Source organism: Chiloscyllium punctatum, chromosome 12 (assembly GCF_047496795.1).
Source record: "Chiloscyllium punctatum isolate Juve2018m chromosome 12, sChiPun1.3, whole genome shotgun sequence".
Classification (NCBI taxonomy): domain Eukaryota; kingdom Metazoa; phylum Chordata; class Chondrichthyes; order Orectolobiformes; family Hemiscylliidae; genus Chiloscyllium; species Chiloscyllium punctatum.
The window spans coordinates 71,544,116-71,569,420 of NC_092750.1; the positions used below are offsets into that span (position 1 = coordinate 71,544,116).

Genomic DNA, 25,305 nt, shown 5'->3' on the forward strand with positions numbered 1-25,305 from the left:
CGTGCCGCCCCACTTTGACATAGAGGTCATAAAGTTATACTGCACAGAAACGCACCCTTCAGTCCAAGTCATCTGTGCTGAGCAGATATCCTAAACTGATCTAATCCCATTTGAAAGCAAAGGCCTATATCCCGCTAAACCTTTCCTATTCATATACTTGCCCAGTTGCCTTTTAGATATTATAATTTGATTTCGAAGCTACTTGGATGCTGCCTGACCTGCTGTGCTCTTCCAGCACCACTAATCCAGAATATTATAATTGAACCCATCTCTTCCACTTCCCTTGGCAGCTCATTCCATACACACAATACCCTCCACATGAAAAAGCTGCTCCTTAAGTCTCTTTTAAATCTTTCCCTTCTCACCAATGCCCTCTAGTTTTGGACCCCCCCTACTCTGAGGGGGGAGAAAAAAAACTTTGACTATTCACTCTATCCTTGCACCTTATGATTTTATAAACTTCTAGAAGATCACCTCAGCCTCTGACACTCTAGGGGGAGAAAAGCCCCAGCTTATTCAACCTCTCCCTATAGCTCAAACTCTCCAAATAGAGGAAATTGCAGTAGGCTGCAGCACAAAGGGGATATGTGAATTGTCATGCACAAAAAGCTAGCATACACATTTAGCAGGTAAGAGGGAGGACAAATAGACCACTGACCTTTAACTCAAAAGGAAATGGATTATAAAAATAGGGAGGTTTTGCTAAAACTATACAAGGCACTAACTGCCAGACCACAGCTGGAATACTGTGAAGAGTTTTGGCTCCTTATCTAATCAAAGATATACTGACATTGGGAGTCATCCAGAGAAGGTTCACTGAGTTGATCTCAAGTATTTTCCAAAATAGAGAAGTTGATTAGGTTGGGCCTGTACTCATGGAATTTGCTGAATGAGAGTTGACCTTATTAAGACATACAAGGTTCTTAGGGAATTGACTGGGCAGACACAGAAAGGTTGTTTCCCTTTCTGGGAGAGTCGAGAGTCTGAGGACATAATCTCAAAATAAGGGATCACCTATTTAAAACGGGGATGAGGAGTGGGGTTATGGAAAAAATGGAGTTGACAATGATCAGATCAGATCAGATATGATCATGAGCTAGGAGATTTGTAGCTCAGGTTGAGGTTCTGGATGTAAGTTTGCTCGCTGAACTGGAAGGTTCATTTTCAGACATTTTGTCACCATATTAGGTTACAACATCACTGAGCCTCCGGTGAAGCACTGGTGTTACAGCCCGATTTCTATTAATGTGTTGAGGCTTACTTGTGTTGGTAATGTCACTTCCTCTTCTTTTTCTCAGAGGGCGATAAATGGAATCCAAATATGTGTTTGTTGATGGTGTACTGGTTGGAAAGACATGCTTCAAGGAATTCTCGTGCGCGTCTGTGTTTGGCTTGTCCCAGGATGGATGTGTTCCAGCCAAAGTCTTTCCTCATCTATATGCAAGAATACTAGTGAAAAAGAGTCATGACTTTTTGTGGGTAGTTGATGTTTAGTTGATGTTCATGTATCCTGGTGGCTAGTTTTCTGTTGTTTGTCCAATGTAGTGTTTGTTACAGTTCTTGCAAGGTATTTAGTAAATGACGTTCAGTTTTAGATTAGATTAGATTACTTACAGTGTGGAAACAGGCCCTTCAGCCCAACAAGTCCACATCAACCCGCCGAAGCGCAACCCACCCATACCCCTACATCTACCCCTTACCTAACACTACGGGCAATTTAGCATGGCCAATTCACCTGACCTGCACATCTTTGGAGTGTAGGAGGAAACCGGAGCACCCGGAGGAAACCCACGCAGACACGGGGAGAATGTGCAAACTCCACACAGAGAGTCGCCTGAGGCGGGAACTGAACCTGGGCCTCTGGCGCTGTGAGACAGCAGTGCTAACCACTGTGCCACCGTGCCGCCCACTTTTTGTTCATACAGAGGAACCTCGATTATCTGAATATTGGATTTTCTGAAGGAGATCTCGAGGTCTTGATGGAAACATGACATCAAAGAAGTGTTTCCAACATTGTAAACAAAAGACGCGATCAGTGATTAAACAGGCACTGTCTCCAAATGATTGATTGCCCGCCCTCCCTCTCCCCACACACTCCCTGGGGTTCTACACAGGGGTGTACCCTAAACCCCCCTTCCCCAGATAATCTCTGCAACATTTTCTTGTAGAGAGCAAAGGTACAACCTATCAAAAAGTTGCAGTAAAATGTAATGTGTGAGAGAGACCGTGCATGTGCTATTTGAAGACTCACCCACCCCCCAAAACAAAAAGGCAGCAGTCTTGTTGTTGGAGTCTGGTCCAGCTGCCCCACAGAGGGGGTGGGGGTGGGGTGGAGAGATAAGAGAGCGGCGCACAGCGGGTAGGCATGGGGGGCATTGTTTGACAGGGTTGGGACAGGGCGGGGCAAGTGGGGTGCAGTGTTGGACAGGGTTGGGAGGCAGGCAGTGTTGGACAGGATTGGGGGCGGGGGCCAGTGTTGGGCGGGGACAGGGGCTCGGGCACGTTGTGCTGCTGCCTCTTATCTTGAACAAGGAGCAGACTGAAAAACCTGAGCCCCAAAGGAAAGGCATTTAATCAATTAACCAAATAATCGATTATCCGAATGAAACAGTGCCTGCCCATTTCATTTGGATAATAGGGGTTCCTCTGTATAGTTTATTAGCTGCTGTTTTAGTCTGGTGGTGGGTTTGTGGGCTACCATGATGTAAAGAGATCTGAGTGGTCTGGCAGTGATTTCCAAGATGTCTTTGATATAGAGGAGTGGTGTCTAGGGTTTCTGGGCGCATTTGTCTGTTTATTTGGATTTGCTGCTGAGAAAATTGACAGACTGTTTCATTGAGCACACATTCTTTTTGAATATGCTGTTTAGGTATTTTGCTTCTACTCTCCGTAGTTCCTCGGTGCTGCAGTGTGTGGTGGCTCGTTGAAATAATATTCTAATGCAGCTTTGGTTATGGGTGTTGGGATGATTGCTTCTGATGTCACCATACTAGGTAACAAAACAGCCGAAAACGAACCTTCCTGCTCAGCAAGCAACCTTACATCCAGAACCTCAACCTCCAAGCTACAAATCTTCTCCAAACTCATTAACATCAATGGGCACAATATGCTAAAACTAGTCCGAAGATGGGAAAGCAATGCCATCCGACAGACTGCCACCCGTAAAACAGCTATACTTCCTGCACAGATGCCTAAGAAAACAGGTGCTGCCTAAATGTTTTAAATGCAAACCTCCCCTTAACAACCCACTAGCCAAAAGAATAGCAGAGCAAAAGGTTCAGAGAAGATTTGCAGGAATGATGCCAGGGTTGAGCTGCGGGGGGAGGCTGGGGCTATTTTTCCTGGAGCGTCGGTGTCTGGGGGGTGACCTAATAGAGGTTTGCGGGATTATGAGGGACATGGAAGGGGTAGGTGGACAGGGTCTTTTCCGTGTAGTCGGGGAGTCCAGAAGTAGAGGTTGAAGGTGAGAAGGGAAAGATTTAAAAGAGACCTAAGGAGCAGCTTTTTCATGTGGAGGTTGTTGCATGCATGGAATGGGTTTGGGGTGAGAGGGAGAAAGATATAGGGGAGACCTGGGGATGGCTTTTTCACACAGAGGGTGGTACGTGTATGGAATGAGTTGCCAGAGGTGGTGGCGGCGGCTGGTACAATTGCAGCATTTGGGAGGCATTTGGATGGGTGTATGAGTGGGAGTGGTTTGGAGGGGTGCGGGCCGGGTGCTGGTGAGTGGGACTAGATTGGGTTGGGATGTCTAGTCAGCATGGATGGGTTGGACCGAAGGGTCTGTTTCCATGCTGTACATCTCTAGGACTCTATGAGGAATTGATTAACTGGCTGGAGACTGGCATCTATGATGCTGGGCACCTTAGGAGGATGCTGAAAATGTGTTGCTGGACAAGTGCAGGTCAGGGAGCATCCAAGGAGCAGGAGAATCGATGTTTCGGGCATGAGCCCTTCTTCAGGAATGAAGAAGGGGTCATGCTCAAAACGTCGATTCTCCTGCTCCTTGGATGCTGCCTGACCTGCTGCGTTTTTCTAGCAACACATTTTCAGCTCTGACCTCCAGCATCTGCAGTCCTCACTTTCTCCACCTTAGGAGGATGCCAAGCCAGATCATCTATTTGGCACTTAAATAGAGATTGTTGTGGAGCCTCCTCTTCCTCTTGTAAGTTGTATAATTGTCCATCCATTTATAACTGGCTCGGACTGCTTAGTTCTGTCTGCTACATGCTGCTTCCAGTGTTTGGCATTGAATAGTCTTACATTTTAGTTTCACCTAGCTGACACAATTTTTCATTAAATCTGGTACTCTGGAGGCATGCCCACCTGCACTCTTCATTGGGGAAGGGTTGAACCCCTAACTTTATAGTAATGGTTGAGTGTGGGATAGGGTGGACCCTAAAGTTACAGATTCTGGTTGAATAGAATGTTTTCTGCTGCTGCTGATGGCCCACACAGCCACTTGGATGACTAGGTTTTTACTTTTTGAAATCAATCAGGTAGTAATAGCGGACAACACAGTGAAGCATATTCTTAATATGAAAATGGGACTTTGTCTTCAAATATGTGCTGATCCCGTTCCTAGATCGGCAAGGGTGAGGTCAAGTTAGTTTTTCCCTTTTTGGCTCCCTCTCGACGTGCCACACGCCAGGTCTAGCAGCTAAGGGCTGCTGCAGGTCTTGATCAGTTCAATCAGCAGCAAATGATACAAAGGCACTCTCTGTGATGGACATGGAAAACCCCACCCAGACTACATTCTGTGTTCTTGCTACCCTCAGTGCTTCCTCAATAGGTGGTATCTAATATTAAAGGAGTACAGATTCATGAGCTGAAAAGGGGTTTTATGTGCCCAAACCTCCTGGGGTCCAGAGTCAATACTGATGACTCCCAGGACAACTTCCTTTCAAGCTCTGGTGCGGTCTGTCTTGCTGGTGTGACAACAATGGTGGCGTGTGGAACACAGTTGAAGAAGTGCAGCACTGGAAAAACACAGCAGGTCAGACAGCATCCAAGAAACAGAAGAATCAATGTTTTGGGCATTAGCCCTTCTTCAGGAATGTCTGGTGCATAGTCATATTCGCAGAATCATCCCTTACAGACAATGTCAGACTTTTGTTTGCATGGTCTGTAGGACAATCATGGAATAAAGGAGAGGGACGGATAATGTTATTTGCATTTTAACATGGTTTGTAATATGTCAGTTGGATAGTATTACAAGTAGATCTGTACACTGCAGTATTAATTTGTCACAAGCACTGCTTCATCATGGTGGGCAGCACGGTGGCATAGTGGTTAGCACTGCTGCCTCACAGCGCCTCAATTCCCACCTCAGGTGACTGACCGTGTGGAGTTTGCACATTCTCCCCGTGTCTGCGTGGGGTTCCTCCGGTTTCCTCCCACAATCCAAAAATGTGCAGGCTAGGTGTATTGGCCATTCTAAATTACCCATAGTGTTAGGTGAAGGGCCCCTAGGTGAGTTGTGCTTCAGTGGGTCGGTGTGGTCTTGTTGGGCCGAAGGGCCTGTTTCCACACTGTAAGTAATCTAATCTAATCTAAAGTGCTTCATTAAATGTGCTGCTTGCAGTTATAATGATCTATAACAGATCCAGACTGTACAACTATGAGGAATCTGTTAGCAATATAATACTTCCATTACATTTTGAAATATTACAAAAAGCTTAGCACACAATGGATTACTTCTGAATATCATTACATAGATATCTCTATTCCCACAAATGGCACTGGTTTGTCTGTCAAGTAGCCCATTGCAAAACAGCTCACTTTGTGCCAATACCATTTAATATCAGTAACATTCTCATTGCAAGAAAGGAAAGGAATAAATCCTTCACTGAAGTGCCTTCTTCCTATTCATGAAATTATGACACATTGCTAAAAGATGGTAATGGGTAGAATTGACAGCAATCTTGCAGTAAAGAAACTGCAGCTGATAATGTATTTTTAAAATGTTTACATCGAACAATCTATGTCTGCTCATTGAAGGTCTCCTGAAAGTTCACTAACTTTTATTTAACCTTATATAATACATAAAAAAAGTCTAACTAGGAATGTTGTTTGTTAGATTACACATTAAGAGGTCACAGTAAATTCCATTTACTGTTTACAATGTGGTATTACTGGTTTTCAGGCTGCTGGCCAATGGAACCACTCCCCTCCACTATCTGTCAACAATGTTGAACAATCTGAATTTTAATACTTGAATACCAGCCTTTGCCTGAACAGAGACAGAGTTAAAGTTTTGGAAAGGAACAAGATCAAGTAAAGAATTCATTAAAACAACAGGAAGAAAATCAAAGAAAACAAAGAAAATGAAATTATTAAGAAAGTAATGATGTGTTCTACATTGAAAAATTATTCTATAACATGTCTGGAAGGGTGAACGAACATGAACTGCTTCTGTTATATTCATGTGGCATGTTGTTCATGTGACATGGTGCTGCTGGTTTTAGGATTGGACTTCACAAGTCCAGGGTATTTTACATTCAGTTTTCAGACAGCCAAGTAATACATCACCCTCTCAGAACACACAGGTCTCAAGAGTGGAAAAACAATGACCGAGTACTTCCATCTCTGTAATCTAGGATATAATTGAACTGCCAACTGCAGAGGATTTAATTGACTGAACATTGGAGTTGGTGTGAGCAGCGAATCAGTGTTAAAATGCAAATCATTTTGTTGTCTACTGTTTACAGAGTTAGGCTTGAGCAATTTCTCATGCTCCTAACACTGCCCCTCAGAATAAACCAGGAGAACACATCTACTTTGCCAACTAGTTAACAAGTTCATTGCCTGCTCAAGAACCAGAGTAGAAAACAAAACACAAATTTGTTCATTTCCTTGAGTCACACTGCATAAATTTTCACACATTTCAACAGCTCCTTGAACTTATATAGCACTGTCAATGTCGAAAAATGGCGTTAGGAATTTTAGAAAAATGCAGCAAGTGAAATTTTTTTTTAAAAACTGGCAGAGTGAATTGGTCGAAACTTACTTTTCTACAAACTCTTCGGAAAAGGAGGCTGCATAGTACTTTGCAGGGTGGAGATACACACCCAGACCAGGAAATAAAAAGGGATTTCAGGGTGGGTGGAACCAACTGCATGCCTAAATAAATTGGTTTCTCAGGAGCCTTCTGTGAATGGCAGAGAAATGTCGCAAATTAAATTGGTTTGGAAGAGACTTCCAGATACCAGAAACAGAGCCTCTGATGAAGCAATAGCGAGAATAGAAGACAAGCTATGTAATCCAGAGAATGATGGTTGCAAAATATTACCCAAATAGAGTAGGAGGGGGGCATGGAGAGGATCTAAAAACAAGGAGACACGCAGAGTCACAGTAGGTGTTGAGCATGCAGGGTTTTTCACAGAACAGATCTTGAACTACAGTTTTAGATAGACAGGCAGGAGGCTAGAAGAACACAGCAAGCCAAGCACCACCAGGAAGAGGAGAAGTCAACATTTTGGGTATAACCCTTCAGGAATAGAGGTGAGGTTAGGGGGAGCTGCAGATAAAAAGAGGGACAGGGGGAGAGAGGAGATAGAACAGGGAGTTTACAAGAGTTACTGGACACAGGTCCTAAGAGAGAATAAGGGGAGGAAGAACTACTCAAGACAGCATTACTAGTAATTTAAAGGAAAAAGTACTACTTTTAAATATGTCATTATGAATATCAGAAAGGCAAGAGATTAGCAGGGAGGACTGAAAATGACCCCAATAGGTTGGTACTACTCTCCATCAATAGAGTCAAGATGAATAACACCTTGTCTTCCACCTGGGCAGCCTACAGCCCAGAGAACTCAACATCGAATTCTCCAATTTCAAATAATCTTCCTTCCCAGCTCCCAACTCCCTTTCCAGCCCTATTTCCTCTCTTCCATTCCATTGACCTACCCTTCCTTCCACCTACCAACTGGATTCACTCCTTCCATTGACCACCCAACTTGTACCACCACCTAGCTTCACCAGTCACTACAATAATGTCTACTCTGGACTGCAGCATCTGCAGGTTTTTTTTTGCCTTTAATACAGTGTTAGAGGAGTTGAATTTGGGAAGCATAGCTCACTTCAGTAGTTGATCAATTTCTGCATTTTTCAAAATTTTAATCTACAAATTATTCTCATTGACTCTTTTGAGCTCTGTTTTTAATACAGTTAAACAAATAATGCAAACATGGCAGCTATCAGCAAACTTTTTAGGCAGGTGAGATGTTAAAGGGTTAATTTGTTCTACTGACATGTAACAAATTGGATGTCCTGCCGGGGGGGGCGGTTCTGCCTTGCAGGCAGAATGTGACAATCTAATCATAGTCTGTAAATGCTGTGGTTTTAGGAATAACCTAATCTGGAAATAATCTAATCACTTTACATTGTTTTTGGGTGGCATGTGACTATGACAGTGTGGCAGGAGGTTGTGTCTTACAAGCATGACTGACTGTGATGTAAAACCTTATGTAAAAGGGAGGACAGCTCCCTTATTCGGACAGCCTCACTTGACATGCTCTACAAGCATTGTGAAGAGTATTAGGTGATCCTCCAAAAGGTGGTACTTGATGAAGTAGATTGTGGCTGTTCACAGAAGTTGGTGTATTGCCGTTGCATCAAGTGTGTAAGAATCTCAAGAATAGAACCGGAGACAGGTACTTTTAGGGATTGATGGTAAATGGCTGTCAAAGTAATATGCACTAAGCCTTGTTGCATACCTTCCAGACTAACCAACCTTTAGGAATCTGATAAGATTTGACACCAGATTCACATAGACTTTCTGGGCATTCAAGGTGTCAGAGGTGGGACTGGCAGGAATACCGATGGGCGACAGCTTCAAAACCCTTAATGCTCCACTGGAAAGACACCAAGGAATCAATCTAAATTGTCAGGGTCCACATTTATTAATAGTGTACTGATAATTGTATTAATATATTGCTGAATAAACCTTTACTTTTATTCACAAACAAAACTCAATTTAAACACTACCAGGAAACTAACTATTAAAAGCCAAAATTCAAGCCTTAACAACTTAGTTACTCTTGGATACAAATGTATAGCTCAGAGCTTGCCACCTCACTGAGGCAACAACGTGGCAATTCCCCTATGAACAGAGAAATTGCAACAGGATAGAGTGGAGGGGATTTAGAATGTTATAATTTAAACTTGAATGCTTATTAGTTCCAAAAAAGGAAACATTGCCAATCATAATAATTGAAACATGCGATAACCAAAGCCATTGTACAAAGTAATTTTTCATGAACTTCATAATTTTCCAATAGTCTCAGTAAAGAGTTCATTCTGAAAGTTACTGTTTGAAAATCACTAAGTGGAGATTGTGCAAATGACTTGCACATGTACATCCCCACCCAGATAGGCAGAGACTGTAATCAAGCATTTCCTATCACATATAAAAATGGGTCGAACATAGGGCAATGAGGTTGCATCTCAATATCAAAATACAGTATCTTACAGGTGTGAAATTTCCATTTTTCAGTGAGTCTTCTAATATCTGTGGACACAACTGTCAATTCGCTACGAACAATTTAAAGATGCAGACTTGCACATGGAAAAAATTCAGAAAGCTGACCCAATTAATTTCATTCAAGACCTGGGAACTTCGGAGAATTGTGGGGTTATCAAATTGAAGCATATAAAATCCTGTCGGGGCTTGACAGGGAAGATGCTGGAAGGAAAACAAAGTGCGTGACAAATTCAACAGGTCTGACAGCATACATGGAGAGAGAAAGAGAGTAAACATCGAGTGCAGTGTGACTTCTCGTTGCTCCACAGATGCTGCAGAGTTTCTGCAGCATTTTCTGTTTTGATTTCAGATCTCATGACCCACAGTAAATACTGGCAGGATGTTTCACTCGCCTGACAAATCTGGAACTAGGCTCACAGTCTTGGAACAAGGGTTTAGCATTTAGAAATGAAATGAGGAGAAATCACTTAAGTATTATGAACGTATGGAATTCTCCACATCAGTAAGCTATGAGTGCTCGGTCAGTAAGTACTTTCAAGACAGATAGAGTCATAGAGATGTACAGAACGGAAACAGACCCTTCCGTCCAACTCAACGTGCCGACCAGATATCCTGAATTAATCTACTCCCATTTGCCAGCACTTGGCCCATATTTCTTGAAACCATTCCTATTCAGATACCCATCCAGATGACTTTTAAATGTTACAATTGTACCAGCTTCCATCACTTCCACTGGCAGTTCATTCCATACACACACCACTGCTTGAAAAAGTTGCCCCTTAGGTCCCTCTTAAATCTTTCTGCTCCCACTCAACCTTTGGATAGTAAGGGAATTAAAGGGTGCAGGGATGGTCTAGTGTGGGGTACAAGGCCCTTTGTTTTCTTTATTCATTCACGGGATGAGGGCATCGCTAGCTAGGCAGCATTTATCATCCATCTACAGTGGCTCAATGGTTAGCACTGCAGCCTCACAGCACCAGGATCCCACGTTCAATTCCAGCCTCGTGCCACTGTCTGTGTGGAGTATGCACATTCTACCAGTGTCTGCGTGGGTTTCCGCTGGGTGCTCCGGTTCCCTCCCATAGTCCAAAGATGTGCAGGTCAGGTGAATTGGCTACGCTAAATTGCCACTAGTGTTAGGTGTATTCGACGACTGTAAATATAGGGTAGGGGAATAGGTCTGGGTGGTTACTCTTCAGAGTGTCGGTGTAGACTTGTTGGGCCCAAGGGCCTGTTTCCACACTGTAGGGGATCTAATCTAATCTAATCCCTTATTGCCCAGAGGACAGTAAAGAGTCAACCATATTGCTGTGGGTCTGGAGTCACATGTCAAGGTCGCAGGAATGTACCAGCAGGCAGGAAGGTGGTTTGAAGTGTGTCTACTTCAACACCAGGAGTATCCAGAATAAGGTGGGTGAACTTGCGGCATTGGTTGGTACCTGGGACTTCGATATTGTGGCCATTTCAGAGACATGGATAGGGAAGGGACGGGGTGGTTGTTGCAGCTTCTGCGGTTTAAATGTTTTAGTAAGATCAGGGAAGGTTGTAAACAAAGGGGAGGTGTAGCATATTTAGTCAAGGACAGTATTGCAATGGCAGAAAAGATGTTTGATGAGGATTCGTCTTACTGAGGTAGTATGGGCTGAGGTTAGAAACAGGAAAGGAGAAGTCACCCTGTTGGGTGCTATCTATAGGCCTCCAAATAGTTTCGGAGATGTAGAGGAAAGGATTGCAAAGATGATTTTGGATAGGAGCAAAAGTAACAAGGTAGTTGTTATGGGAGATTTTAATTTTCCAAATATTGACAGGAAATGCTATAGTTCAAGTACTTCAGATGGGTCAGTCTTTATCCAATGTGTACAGGATAGGCCAACAAGAGGTGAAGATACATTGGATTTGGTACTGGGTAATGAACCAGGCCAAGTGTATGGAATGAGCTGCCAGAAGATGTGGTGGAGGCTGGTACAATTGCAACATTTAAGATGCATTTGGATGGGTATATGAATAGGTAGGGTTTGGACGGATATGTGCCGGGTGCTGTCAGGTGGGACTAGATTGGGTTGGGATATCTGGTCGGCATGGACAGGTTGGACCGAAGGGTCTGTTTCCATGCTGTACATCTCTATGACTCCATTTGGAGGTAAGTGAGCACTTTGGTGATAGTGACCACAATTTGTTTATGTTTACTTAAGCGATGGAAAGAGATAGGTATATACCACAGGGCAAGATAGCAGGGGAAAGGCAATTATGAGGCGATTAGGCAAGGTTTAGGATGCACAGGATGGGGAAGGGAACAACTGAAGTGTGGAGCTTGTTCACGAAACAGCTACTGCATGTCCTTGATAACCATTTACCTGTCAGGCAGGTAGGAAGTGATTCAGCAAGGGAACTGTGGCTTACGGTGGCTCAGTGATTAGCACCGTTGCCTCACAGCACCAGGGTCCCAGGTTTGATTCCAGCCTTGGGTGACTGTTTGTGTGGAGTTTGCACATTCTCTCAGTGTCTGCGTGGGTTTCCTCCGGGTGCTCCGGTTTCCTCCCACGGTCCAAAGATGTGCAGGCCAGGTGAATTGGTCATGCTAAATAGCCCATAGTGTTAGGTGCATTAGTTAGAGGGAAATGGGTCTGGGTGGGTTACTCTTCAGAGGGTCGGTGTGGACTGTTTGGGCTGAAGGGCCTGTTTCCACACTGTAGGGAATCTAATTTAAAGTTGAATCTCTTGTTAAGAGGAAGAAGGCAGCTTATGTTAAGAGGAGGTGTGAAGGATCAGCTAGGGCACTTGGAAGATACAAGTTAGCCAGTAAGGACCTAAAGAGAGAGCTAAGAAGAGCCAGGAAGGGACATGAGAAGTCTTTGGCAGGTAGGATCAAGGAAAACCCTAAAGGAATAAAATATGACTGGGGTAAGATTAGGGCCAGTCAAGGACAGGGGTGGGGAGGTTGTGCATGGAGTCAGAAGGGATAGGAGAGGCACTAAATTAATACTTTTCATCAATATTCACTCTGGAAAAAGGCAATGTTCTCAAGGAGAATATGAAGATACAGACTACTAGATGAGATAGGATTGAGGTTCATAAGGAGGAGGTGTTAGCAAGTTTGGGAAGTGCGAAAATAGGTAGGTTCTCTGGACCAGATGGGATGTAACCTAGGATTCTCTGGTAAGTGAGGGAGGAGATTGAAGAGCCTTTGGCTTTGATCTTTCTGTCACCATTGTCCAAAGGAATAGTATCAGAAGACTGGAGGATAGCAAATGCTGTCCCCTTGTTCAAGAAGGGGAGTAGAGACAACCCTGATAATTATACACCAGTGAGCCTTACTTTGGTTGTGGGTAAAGTGTTGGAAAGGTTATTAGAGATAGGATTTATAATCATCAATAAAGGAATAATTGATTAGGGATAGTCAACATGGTTTTGTGAAGGGTTAGGTCATGTCTCACAAACCTTGAGTTCTTTGAAAAGGTGACCAAACAGGTAGATGAGGGTAAAGCAGTTGATGTAATGTATATGGATTTCAGTAAAACGTTTGATAAGGTTCCCCACAGTAGGCTATTGCAGAAAATACAAAGGCATGGGATTGAGGGTGATTTAGCAGTGTGGATCAGAAATTGGCTAATTCTAAGGAGACAGAGGGTGATGGTTGATGGAAATGTTTATCCTGGAGTTCCGTTGCTAGTGGTGCACTGCAAGGATCTGTTTTGGGGCCGTTGCTGTTTGTTATTCTTATAAATGACCTGGATGAGGGCATAGAAGGATGGGTTAGTAATTTTGCCGGTGACAATACAGTCGGTAGAGTTGTGGATAGTGTGGAAAGACGTTGCAGGTTACAGAGGGACATGGATAAACTGCAGAGCTGGGCTGAGAGGTAGCAAATGGAGTTTAATCTGGACAATTGTAAGGTGTTACTTTGGAAGGAGTAACAGAAATACATACAGAGTACTGGACTAATGGTAAGATTCTTGGTAGTGTGGTTGAGCAGAGAGATCTTATTGTCCACGTGCATAGATCCCTGAAAGTTACCACCCAGGTTGATAGGGTTGTTAATAAGGTGTATGGTGTGTTTGCTTTTATTGGTAGAGGGATTGAGTTTCAGAGCCATGAGGTCATGCTGCTGTACAAAACTCTGGTGTGGCCGCACTTGGAGTAGTGTGTACAGTCCTGGTCGCCGCATTATAGGAAGGATGTGGAAGCTTTGGAAAGGGTGCAGAGGAGATTTACTGGGGTGTTGCCTGGTACGGAGGAAAAGCCTTATGAGGAAAGGCTTAGGGATTTGAGGCTATTTTCGTTAGAGAGAAAAAGGTTGAGAGGTGACTTAATAGAGACATATAAAGGTAATCAGAGGGTTACATAGGGTGGATGGTGAGAGCTGTTTTCCTCAGATGGTGATGGCTAGCATGAGGGGACATAGCTTTAAATTGAGGGGTGAAAGATATAGGACAGATGTCAGAGATAGTTTCTTTACTCAGAGTAGTGGGAGCGTGGAACGCACTGTCTGCAACAGTAGTAGGCTCGCCAACTTTAAGGGCATTTAAATGGTCACTGGATAAACATATGGCCGATAAGTGAATAGTGTAGGTTAGATGGGCTTCAGATTAGTTCCACAGATCGGTGCAGCATCGAGAGCCAAAGGGCCTGTACTGCGCTGTAATGTTCTATGTAGGCCATACCAGGTAAGGTTCTAATGTCCTTCTGTAAAGGACATTAATGAACCAGATTTTTTTTTTTGACAATCAACAATGAATTCTTGGTCATCATTAGATTCTTAATTCCAGATATTCATTGAATTCAAACTCCACTAAGGAATTCAACCCCAGAACATTGTCTGAATCTCTGGATTAACAGTCCAGTGACAATACCACTGTGCAGTCACCTCCCTTTTTGTTGTACTGTGAAGCAGGCTCATTGGATTGAATGGCCTGTTCCTGCTCCGGTTCTTCTGGTTTGCAGCAAAAGGAAAGCTTCACTTCGGTCTGGATTGCATCAGAATCTGAACTGCATGAATAAAACAACATGGAAAAAAACCGATAGCTCACACCATCACCAATCCTCTTGAACTCAGAGTTGTACCAATAATCAGATACAAACAACATGTTACTCTATTTTGGTTTGGATCCCAATACATTTTAAAATAATGGTGATCTCAGAAACCACCATCTGTTAGGAGATGCTTCCAGAGTCAGAAGCAACTTCAGATAAACGTCATGAAATACTCCCATACTGTCACCATCTGGGAGGCAATTCACAACTGCTCTGATACTGAAGCAGTCCTACACAACATTCAAGTTGGGATTGATAAGTAGCACATAACATTAATATGACACAATGACCTTCTCTCTAATAAGAGCGAATCAAACCATCACCCCTTAAAGCTAAAATGAATAAATTTTTTAAAAAGTTCAATGATGGCAATACCATTTTTGAATCCCCAACTGTCAAAACCTGGGTGCTATCATTCACCATATAAACACTGGTTACAGGAGCAGTTTAGAGCCTGGGAATCCTGCAGTGAGTGACTCACCTCCCAACTCCCAAAGCCTGTCCACAAATGAAATTGTCCCCACAGGTCCCATTGAGTGCAGCGCCAGCAACAGTCAAGAAGCTAAACACATTCCAGGACCTGACTAGCAGTCCATACACCATTTTCAACATTTTCTCCCTTCACAAAAAAAGCACAATGCCTACCATATGTGCAATCCTCAAAATGCTACCAAGGTCCCTGTGATAGCAACTTCCAAACCCATTAACCCCACTGCTTAGAAGGGCAAGGATAGCAAGTGCACAATGTCATCACCCACGAGTTCTCCTTCAAACTTCATTCCACCCTAACATGGAACTACATCAGCATTCCTTCATTGTCATTGGGTCAAAGTCCTGGAAATCCCTTCAAAAAAAACATTGTTGCGTGCCTACATCCCAATTCATGAGGCAACTCACTTCATGTTCTTGGGGGAGGATAAAAGAGGTTGGAGGGTGAGAATAAGGGTAGCCCTACACCCACATCCATAAATAGTAGGATATTTGCAGAGAGATATTCCATAAAGGTTGTGCCTTAACCTCCAGGACCAATTAGTAAATCAGTTTAAAAATCTGGGATTGTATGTTATGTATTTCCTGTTGACAGCTTAATGTGGACATTTGGCTATCGTGAATGATGCCTGCGAGCAACGCGGCATCTTCTCCCTCGCTCCTGGATGAAGAGCATCGAGCATTTCCACTTGACATATGCAAATGGGAAAAAAAAAAGAACTAGGTGAGAAAAACACAACACCTGCAGATCACAAGAAACACGGCACTGTACCAGCTGCTCTCTGCTTTCCAAATGTCACCGGATGTTTTTACTGCATACGTAACAGAATTGGGAGAAGAAAAAAAACTTTGATTATCTTTGGCTATGACCTTTCCATAATTGCCATGAGACTAATCCTTATTCCACCTCACTTTTGAAAAGATGGTGATTTATTCCGTCTTGGCATTAAAGTTGCAAAGACATCCTTTCTCAGGGAGGGGAGGGAAGAGAGAAAAAAAACATCACCAATGATTTTAAACCTCAAAAAAAGGGATTTCAACACTTAACTGGATCCCAACTCCAGTTGGGCATATTCCCAACTGTTTTATCCACCAGATCAAGTAGCTTTTTACCCCCAACCACTGACGTTTTTAAGAGAAAAAAAATTCAAACAAATTCAACATTATACTATTATTTTTAATGTGCCCCATGATCTTTCACCCAGATTTTCACAATACAGTCTTGAAGTTTTTTTTTATCTTTAATTGGAATTATGACTGATGCACAAACACACTCCTATTCATTGCAATTCCTTCTCATTTGGCAATCAGGTCCTAGGAAGATAGCCCAAATGCCAAGAGGCAGATTTCCAATATAGACATCAACATTTTCCCACTTTCTTTTCTGTCAATCAATGAATCTTCCTCAAACTAGCTGCACTAAGCACAGCCTTTCTCACTCTCCCTGTGCAATCTTAAACTTGACAAACCTGGCAATCTCTGACATAACCAGATTGGAGTTCCATTTCATTCAATCCACTGGGAAGACAAAAACTCAAAACGCAGACACAGACTGTCTGTGTTGTGGAGACTGGGTTTAATTTATTTCCTTCCTCTATTACTCCACTGCCTCTCGTAATCAAGAATGGTAGGGGAGGAGGAAAGGTATTAAGGTGCTTCAATTTCAAAACTTCATTACCTCTTATGTCAACACTGCTGGATCCAGATCACATTCATGAGTTAGCTTTCACTTGGAATACTTAAATATCTGGACTTGTATACTGATGATGGAAATTTAAAAATTACTGCCAATTTTGTTGCTTTTGGAACTGCACATTTATGATAACCTCCCATCTGTCACGATCAAAGATGACATACTCCACTGCAGCTTGATAGATTCAGACATGGCTGATAAGTCCACTGTACAATGGGTCTGCCACATGAAGGTCTGTGCACTCTTGCCAATGTCTCGCCTTTACCTGCATATGCTCCAGATGGATATGATGCAGACATCTGAGTAACATATTATATCTAGCAGAGAATTATGCACTTGTCTCCATTCTTAAATATTGTTACAACCATGCAGAATTCTTCCCAGATGCGGATTATGAGATTGTACAGCTCTGCTGGCAGTGTACCTCCACCACGTTTTATAATTGTGACAGGGGCTCTATCTTCTTCTGTTGTTCTTCAACTACTGAATGGCTTTTTCAAATTTGTGGTAGATCAAGGTAGTATCAAGACTGAGCCAGATTGAATACTAAAAAAAATGGGCTTGAAAACGTAGTCAGTTAAAGAATAGAAAGTGGTCTATCCAGTGAGCATCGACTGCTTCCTTGTCTTTGATGACCAGTCAAGATGTTTTCTGATAAAGAAACCAAGGAGCTCTTTACAGATGCTTGCTATTGAGAATTTAGGTACAACTGGACACTGTGGTACATTGTAGCTTCTAGTGGCTGGAGGTTGAGAAGTTGGCAGTGAGGCACTGACTGAGAATATAGTCTTGGTGAGATTGTGGAGACGTTGAATGTTTTGTTTTCAACACTGCTTCAGTTGCCTCTGCCAGGGCAGTCAGGAATAATAAACAACATTCCTTTAAAAAAATGCTTTCACTGCACTAGTCAATTTTCTTATGATAAATGCAGTCACTTTTTTCTTTGCTGAACAGAGGAGCCTTACCTGACTGACTGTCTTCTGGGCTGGAAATTTCAACAAGTCATCTCAACCTAGCTGGTTGCTTGCCATATGGACTTGGCAAAGTGAGGACTACAGATACTGGAGATCAGAGAATAGATTAGAGTGGTACTGAAAAAGCACAGCAGGTCAGGAAAGGGCTTTTGCCCGAAACGTCGATTTTCCTGCTCCTCGCATGCTGCCTGACCTGCTGCGCTTTTCCAGCGCCACTCTAATCTAGACTGCTTGCCATATGGAGACAGTCAGAATCTCCATAATAAAAGCACCAGAGTGTTGCAGCAGGAATCCCAACAATGTGCTCTGTATAGCACTCCATGCAGTAAGCAGTGGCATCATTTCATTTTTTTCTTCAGCAACTGTACAAGATGGAATGACAGCGGAAGATGGAATACAGAAACACCTACTTGACTAATTTATTTTTCTTCTTTCTCTACCTTAATTTCTCAGTGTAATGTTTAAAAATATAACATACTTTCCTATTTATTTCAGATCTTTTGCTAATAGTGCATTATAACTCGGTTGTTAGAATGGTCAGGTTGGACCTTAAACACAAAGATACTAAATTTCCTTCCCTTCTTAAGAAGTCTATTTGTCCCTCGGACAAAACTGCAGAGACTGTCAATTCATCACGTCATTCATCTTAGGCATGAACTCTAAAGGGTAGTGCTTATATAAAGGTGATATTTCTTAAGGGGTTAGTATTCATGTCACATTGGCTCCAACCATTCTACTGATGTCACATACAGTCTGTGAGTGGAGAGAAGGAGTTCTACTGACTTTTTGAAGGGAGCCCATGTATCTGACCCAAATCTCCAAGTTCATTCCTGATGAAGGGCTCATGTCTGAAATGTCAATTCTCCTGCTCCTCTAATGCTGCCTGACCTGCTGTGCTTTTCCACTTTTTGACGCTGTCTCTCCAGCATCTGCAGTCCTCACTTTCGCCTGGCAATTATGTCTGACCAAATGTAATTAATCTTACTGATATCATGCGATTAACCACTTTACAATTTAAGAAAAGTGCCTTTTCTATCCTTTTCATTGTATGCTCTACCATTAATCACTAGGTAGGCCCAAGACAAAGCAAAATATATCTCAAACTCTTCCCCAGGACATACTGTTAAAAGTGATGAATACCTTTCTTTAAAAAAAAAGGTACTGGGATTGATCTTCTGGGAAGATACATGGTTGCAGCAATGTGGACCTGAATCCTGCTACATGCAGCAATTCAGAAAAATATAACTCAAAAGAGCATTACAGCTTCAAATTGACAAAGAAAGCCAGTCATAGACAGACAGGAGGCTGGAAGAACATAGCAAGCCAGGCAGCATTAGGAGGTGCAGAAGTTGACATTTTGGGTATAACCCTTCTTCACCTCCTGATGCTGCCTGGCTTGCTGAGTTCTTCCAGCCTGTCTATTTAGAATCCCAACATCTGCAGTTATTTTTGTTTATAACCAAAGAAAGCCAGTAGGCAGGTAAAAAGTGAATATCAACTGAGGGGGGGGGGGGGGGGGAATAGCTATGAAAGGAACAAAACTAAAAGCTCAGCTCTCCAAGGGAAAATGTTCACTCAGAAGCTGGTAAGACCTTCTAGGGCAAGAGTGGGGCTTAGAAGTGAGACAGAAAAGCGAGTCACACTTAGAAAACAGAGGTGATCCAGTGAAGGAGGTTCTGGAAGGAGATGATGATTCCGGGAGGCAACAAAAGACAAAAGGAATAAAAGAAAACTATGCAAAGACCAGAAAGGGAAGGCAATCAGTTTACTTTTAGTACAAAAGACAAAGTTCTCACCTATCAACACAAATCGTTGCCATCAACATTAGGCTTCATGACATTCTGCTGCAACAGCCAGAAAATAAATTTAGTTCCGGGCCACAAAATCAGGGAAGCCTCAAAATGTATTTAAGCTGAAACTGAGCAAATATAAAACAAAAAGGCTTGTCAGAGAGTCTAGCTTAATAAGAAAAACCAGGAAAATTAAAGACTTAATAGGGCCAGAACTCAAAACCTTAGAAAAAGCCAGCAGTGACTAATTTCTTAAAAATGGCTGGATATCCAGTACGCAGTATAGCGACACAGTAGTACAAAAGAATAGATTTAAAAAGCTTGAAAGTAACAAATTACTGGAATTCAATTCTAAGCTTTATTGAAGAATTCAATACAGTATTTCAGAAACACAGAGTTTAAAAACAGGCAAATAAATGCTGTGGTACAGTCTAACAAACTGTACAATGACCGAATTTAAAACAATATTGATGAATACAAGAACAAAAGCTTAAAGAGCAACATGTTTAAAACGTATCTCCATTGGCACTTCTTTGGTGATTAGTTACTCCAGACAATCCAGAAGAAACAGGATTTATGTCAATGGGCATCCTGCTTATTCTTTGCTTGTTACTAGATATGTGGCTGTTCTATCAGATCAATTACCATGGCTGAGTAGAAAATTACAAGCAGAGAGGTAACACTACATAGTACAGTGGAATAAATGGCAAAAGCAGAGGAATGTAACTATTTACATTACAATGTAACAGACAAGAGAAAACTGAAAATGTGTATGTTGTTCGCAATCAACCAACTTCATTTCTGAATCTGCACACAACCTCAACATCAGAAGAGTTGGAGGAAATCTCTGAGAACAATGAGTCGAGAAACAAAAAGCTGTAAAAAGGCTGGTCTAGGAAGAAACCATTTTTGTCCAAAATATCAAGAGGCAACCAGGAGACTTCACTGAGCTTCCCAGACTTTGGCAAACCCAAAAGAATGAATCAAATGAAACCACTTCTGTTGACATGAGAGAGCTGTTTAACATCGTCAACATAAAAGGAAGTCACAGACTTCCCAGGTCTGACAGAACATTCAATCCTCCCTTCTAAGACTGCTAATTCAGTGACAGAGATAGTGCCAAGAGAACAGAAATCATTCAGTAACTCAACTGAGTGTCTGATAAAAATTACTTCACCAGTGAAACAGCCATAATGATAACTGAAAATGTTCAGTCTGACTCACAACCTGAGGGAGATAAGTATATGATTTTATGGGAGTCAAATCTGTGTCCGCAAATTCAGGGTGTAGTCAAGAAGAAGAAACTGCTTGGTCTAAATATTAATGATACTGCAAAAAGAAGTTACCTTTTCCAATTAAAAAGCAATTGCTCGATACTGGAATGCAGGAAACAACAAGGGAAAGCTGAATTCCAGGAAGGAAATTCCTAGGAAATAAGGGTCCTCCAGATAATGTAATAGACAAACACATTGACAAAGAATGATGTATTTCACAAAGATTATCAGGGTAAATAAAGCATCCTTCAGCAAAGAAATGATCCACAGATCAGATCCAAGGTCAACAGTACTCAAGCAAGAGAACTACCATTCTTCTAAGTCTGAAAGAAAGTACATACTGTGAAAAAATGTGAAACATCTATTCCACTGGTATTTGTAAAGTTAGAGACCTAAGGGAGATGGAGTAGTGGTAAATGTAATATACATTTGTATGTGATTGTATTATGGGTTAACTTGAGGGAGTGAGGGAGTAAAGAGCTTGGCAGGGGAGGAATGTTGTATAATACAATGGATTGGAAAGCATTAATGCTACATTAGCTTCACCAATTCTACTGATGTCACAGACAGTATGTGGGTGGATACAAGGAGTTTTAATATCATGTTTGGAGGAGCAGATGTATATACAACAGTTTTCTAAGGTGCTAGTAATTATGCCTGATCAAATGTCGTTGTGCTCCTTGCCATCAGGCAATAAACCTTCTTGTTATGTAACAGTCTATCCTTTTGTAGAGTAGAAAGAGACTCAACATTTTCTCTGCCTCTCTCTCGCTCTATTGTGGTAATTAAGGTCTATTAAAGTAACACAGTCATTCCTATAACCCTTTCCAGCAAACCTGTGTCAGTATCTCAATATCTTAAAGCAAATGTTGAGAACATCAAAATCCTTGGGGGAGAAATTAAGTTCATTTGTTAAATTGATTTTCATTCATTATTAATATAATGGGAAAATTGTCAAGATAAGCCAGGTTCCAAAGCATACATGTGGATAATCATGAAAAAGACACACAGTAAGATACAGTACTTGTTAGCGAGTTTTGAGAACCACAGTACTTATGGTTATGTTACTGAAAATTGTGACTTCCACAGAATCATGGTTTCCCAAAGAAATCAATATTAAAACTGGAATTGGGTTCCTTTGGACATTCCTTGCTCTGATTAAAAGGTACAGTATGAAATACCATGAAGTACTATGCATCTGTAGCTAAACGAACTTGCAAAATAAAATTATTAGGTATAAAAAGAAACACTGCACAGTTTAGCATATCTGGACTTCCCAGCAGAGTATTTCATCAGAAATGAAGTAGTGTACATTTCTAAATCTTATATTCATAAATATAATAACATTTAAAACAACATTTTTAAATTTAGAAATACAAAATAAATGCAAATACACTCGCCTGATGACATTCAACAGACCAGGTTCCACCTGGAGGCAGAAGCTAGTCAGCACAGGCAGACTACCTGCACTGACCAGCATTTGTTACGAGGTGGAGTGCAGAAATTTAATGCAAGTTCAGAACAGAAGCCAGAATTTTCAAAGGGTAACAATAGAGTGCAGGAACAAGAACTGGGGAGGGGGAAAGAGATGAACAGGTATTGAGCGGGCAGAGGCAAGAAGTGGAGGAAGGCCAGAAGAATCTCAGAACTGAGCGCGGGAGCAAAAGCATGGAGAAGGTAGAACACAAAATAGGAAGTCTGTAGCAAAGAACATTAAACAAGCATACTGCCACTGCATTGTCAAGTTAAACAACTTGAACTGAGTCAACTTTAAAAGTATCAGCTTTTATACAGAGTGTGTAGATTCAAGAGTTGCCACTAGGCCATAAAACAGCATATTTGAGCAAATAATCTGTTAGTCTTGGTCACATCAATACATCACTTGAAATGGTCATCGAATAGTTTATGAGTTTCTTTGTGAACTGTGCTAATATTCTCTGCCAAAATAGCTACAAAAGCACAATAATCTACACTTCTGGGAATGCTCTCTTCCTTTAACACTTTACTTGCAAGCAACTTGTGAATAGAGGCAAATATACCACATTAGGCTGACAGTAATATTATCATAGTTTAGGTCAGCCGAACACAACTCACATTTTAATTATTTTCACCACTTGACCAAAATGGCTTAAATAAATATGTACCATATTAATTTAATACATTCCAAATTTGTCCATTTACAATACAAGAGATAATAGGAATAATGACTAGTTTTCTTTTTGCCAAAGATGAAACAATGAAGAATTCTTACAATTTCTTCTGAAAAAGATGGCTGTGTTCACTGAAGCTGCCTCTTGCAGCAGAGTCCTGTAAAGGGCAGTTAAAGCACCAGCACTAATTAAACCTGACATTCCAATTCAGGAAATCTAGCTTGCAGTCCTGTGTTGTTGCTTTGCTAATTGGAAATTAATATTAACTGTCATGTTTTCTGATTTTGAGATTTCTTTCCCCACAGAAAGGATTTGGGGAAAGTAATTCATTTTAGATATCGCATTTTAAAGCAAAGTCAATTCAAAAGCTTTTCTTAATTAAAAGGCATCAAGGCAACAAGTTGTTCATATGTAATAAGCAATGCTTTGGTGTTTTGCTAATCTGTCAGTCAGACCTAAGGCAGCAAAGTCAGCTTGAGTATTGAATCAAAGTTGAAAAGGCAACCATTGGTCTGGCTCAAGAGAGTTAAGAATTTACTTCAATGGTACATGCGTAGACTTATAGATGGAGATAGATACAGGGCTAAGGAAAGATGAGGATGAAGAGCTTAGTCTACTTATTGGGTATCATCTTCTTAGATTAGTTCCTTAGGATTGAGCTTCTGCTCCTGTACGATGGCGTCAAAGACCAGTCCAAAGAGTGACCTGCAGACTCTGTCCATTGAAGCGTTTGGACCCTCTTTACAATGCCCTGAACGTGCCTTTACGCCTCTTGGTGTTCAATGACTTCCCAAGTTGTTCTCCATTTCGATTCATCACAGACCAGGGAGTCCAAAGAAACAGCAGCATTAAAATCAGAGTGTGCCAGAGAAACTCAGCAGGTCTGGTAGCATCTGTGGAGAGAGAAAGCACAGTTAATGTTTTGAGTCCAGTAAGACTCCTCTTAGGGGTGTTTGATTTTAGGGTGATACTTTGAGGGCACTTCAATGACATTTCCACTAAACTCCTGGTGGCCTTCTGCCAAGTTCTGGATAGAGCAATTACTTTCAGTAGTCTGCTGTAGGGCATATGAGCAGCATGTCACACAGAACAGAGCTGGTTTTAAATAATTAAGCACCTGGATGGTCAGCATGTTGGCTTTGAAGATATTGCTGCTGCACTGCCTTTCTTGCCAAGAGATTTGGAGAATTCTGTGAAGGGGACATAGCAGTACTTCTCCAGTATTTTGAGGTGTTTCTTCTATTTACCACACAGCAAAGATAATATCTGCAATACCACTAGATGGGCACCACTAAGAATAGGTGATTGAGGAAGACCTTTGCAACAAACTTTCCTGTGGCAGACATCAGGGAAACTGTTCTGTCGTTAGCACTATCATCATAAAGGTACAGGAAGCCAATGAAGCTAAGCAATGGATATGGAGTTGGTAATAAAAGACACAGAGGGCAGTTCTGGACAACTTATGTCATGTAATGTAGTGTTAGGCAAATCAGCAAAGACAGAATAAGAAGTCACTTCAAGACAAGACTGTATTTAAAGGATTAAAGGCAGTCAAGACTCAATAGTGGTTCTAGTATGAATCTACATATTCAGCATTTGCATTATTTAAAATTAGAGATAGTGGAGCACTCTTAAGTGCCTCCATGTTCGATGCTGATTAACCTGAAGCTTGGTCTTACTTTTCATGGTTTCATAGTCCCTAATAAGACAAGCAGCACGATGAGAAGCAGGGACAGAATAAATTAGAATGCAAAAGTTTGACCTTCAAGTCATTTTCTGGAAATTTATCAGTGAAGTGATGCAGCTACTTGCTATTGGTCAGGTAGAAGAAGAGTGCAGAATAGTTGCAAGACCCATCCGTGTTGTTTTCCTATCTTGTTCCATGTCTACCAGTGGCTTCTTCCTTGTTGGTAACAGTTTCGTTGCTGATGCTCTGGCAAAGTCAGACTCAAGTGCCACACAAGGTGACCATACCAGACTCACTGGCAACAATGGCCCAACCACAAGGGTGCACACTCCATTGGTCTGATGCGTCGATGCCTGAACTGTACTTTAACAGGGATCCCTGTTGAGATTGAGAACTGCTACCAGGTAAGACTGCTGGTAAGGAGGAGTGCCAAGGAGAATGGTCCAGCCAGAGTCCATTTAGCCTGAGGTTATCAGTCCTTTCTGGTACCATCCAGCAATTCATGGCTGCAAGGAGTAACAATCTGACCGTAATGTTGGAGGTGGTGAGTAAATAGGCCAAGCTGGCAATATTCTCCGCTGAAAATTGGTAGAAAAAACTGGAAAGCCCATCCTGCTGCTCCCAATGCACAGGCTCCAGAATAGGGTTGACTCTGACTGGTTCTGAGAATGGGAATGGTGTTGGCCAGGAAACAGATATGTCGTTGAGTGACCGAAAAGCAAGAAACAAATAA

The 25,305-nt window shown here is 41.8% G+C and overlaps 2 protein-coding genes across 2 annotated transcripts in view; both read right to left on the minus strand.

Annotated features, from left to right (window-relative positions):
- The window catches only part of LOC140483920 (E3 SUMO-protein ligase ZBED1-like), a 40,535-nt gene extending 39,078 nt beyond the window's left edge, over window positions 1-1,457 (minus strand). The window contains exon 1 of the mRNA XM_072582749.1: window positions 1,262-1,457. The gene's annotated coding sequence lies outside the window, so the exon portion shown is untranslated. The remainder of the gene's footprint in view (window positions 1-1,261) is intronic.
- tex264b (testis expressed 264, ER-phagy receptor b) overlaps window positions 1-25,305 on the minus strand; it is a 291,664-nt gene that overhangs the window by 218,613 nt on the left and 47,746 nt on the right. The window lies entirely within an intron of this gene.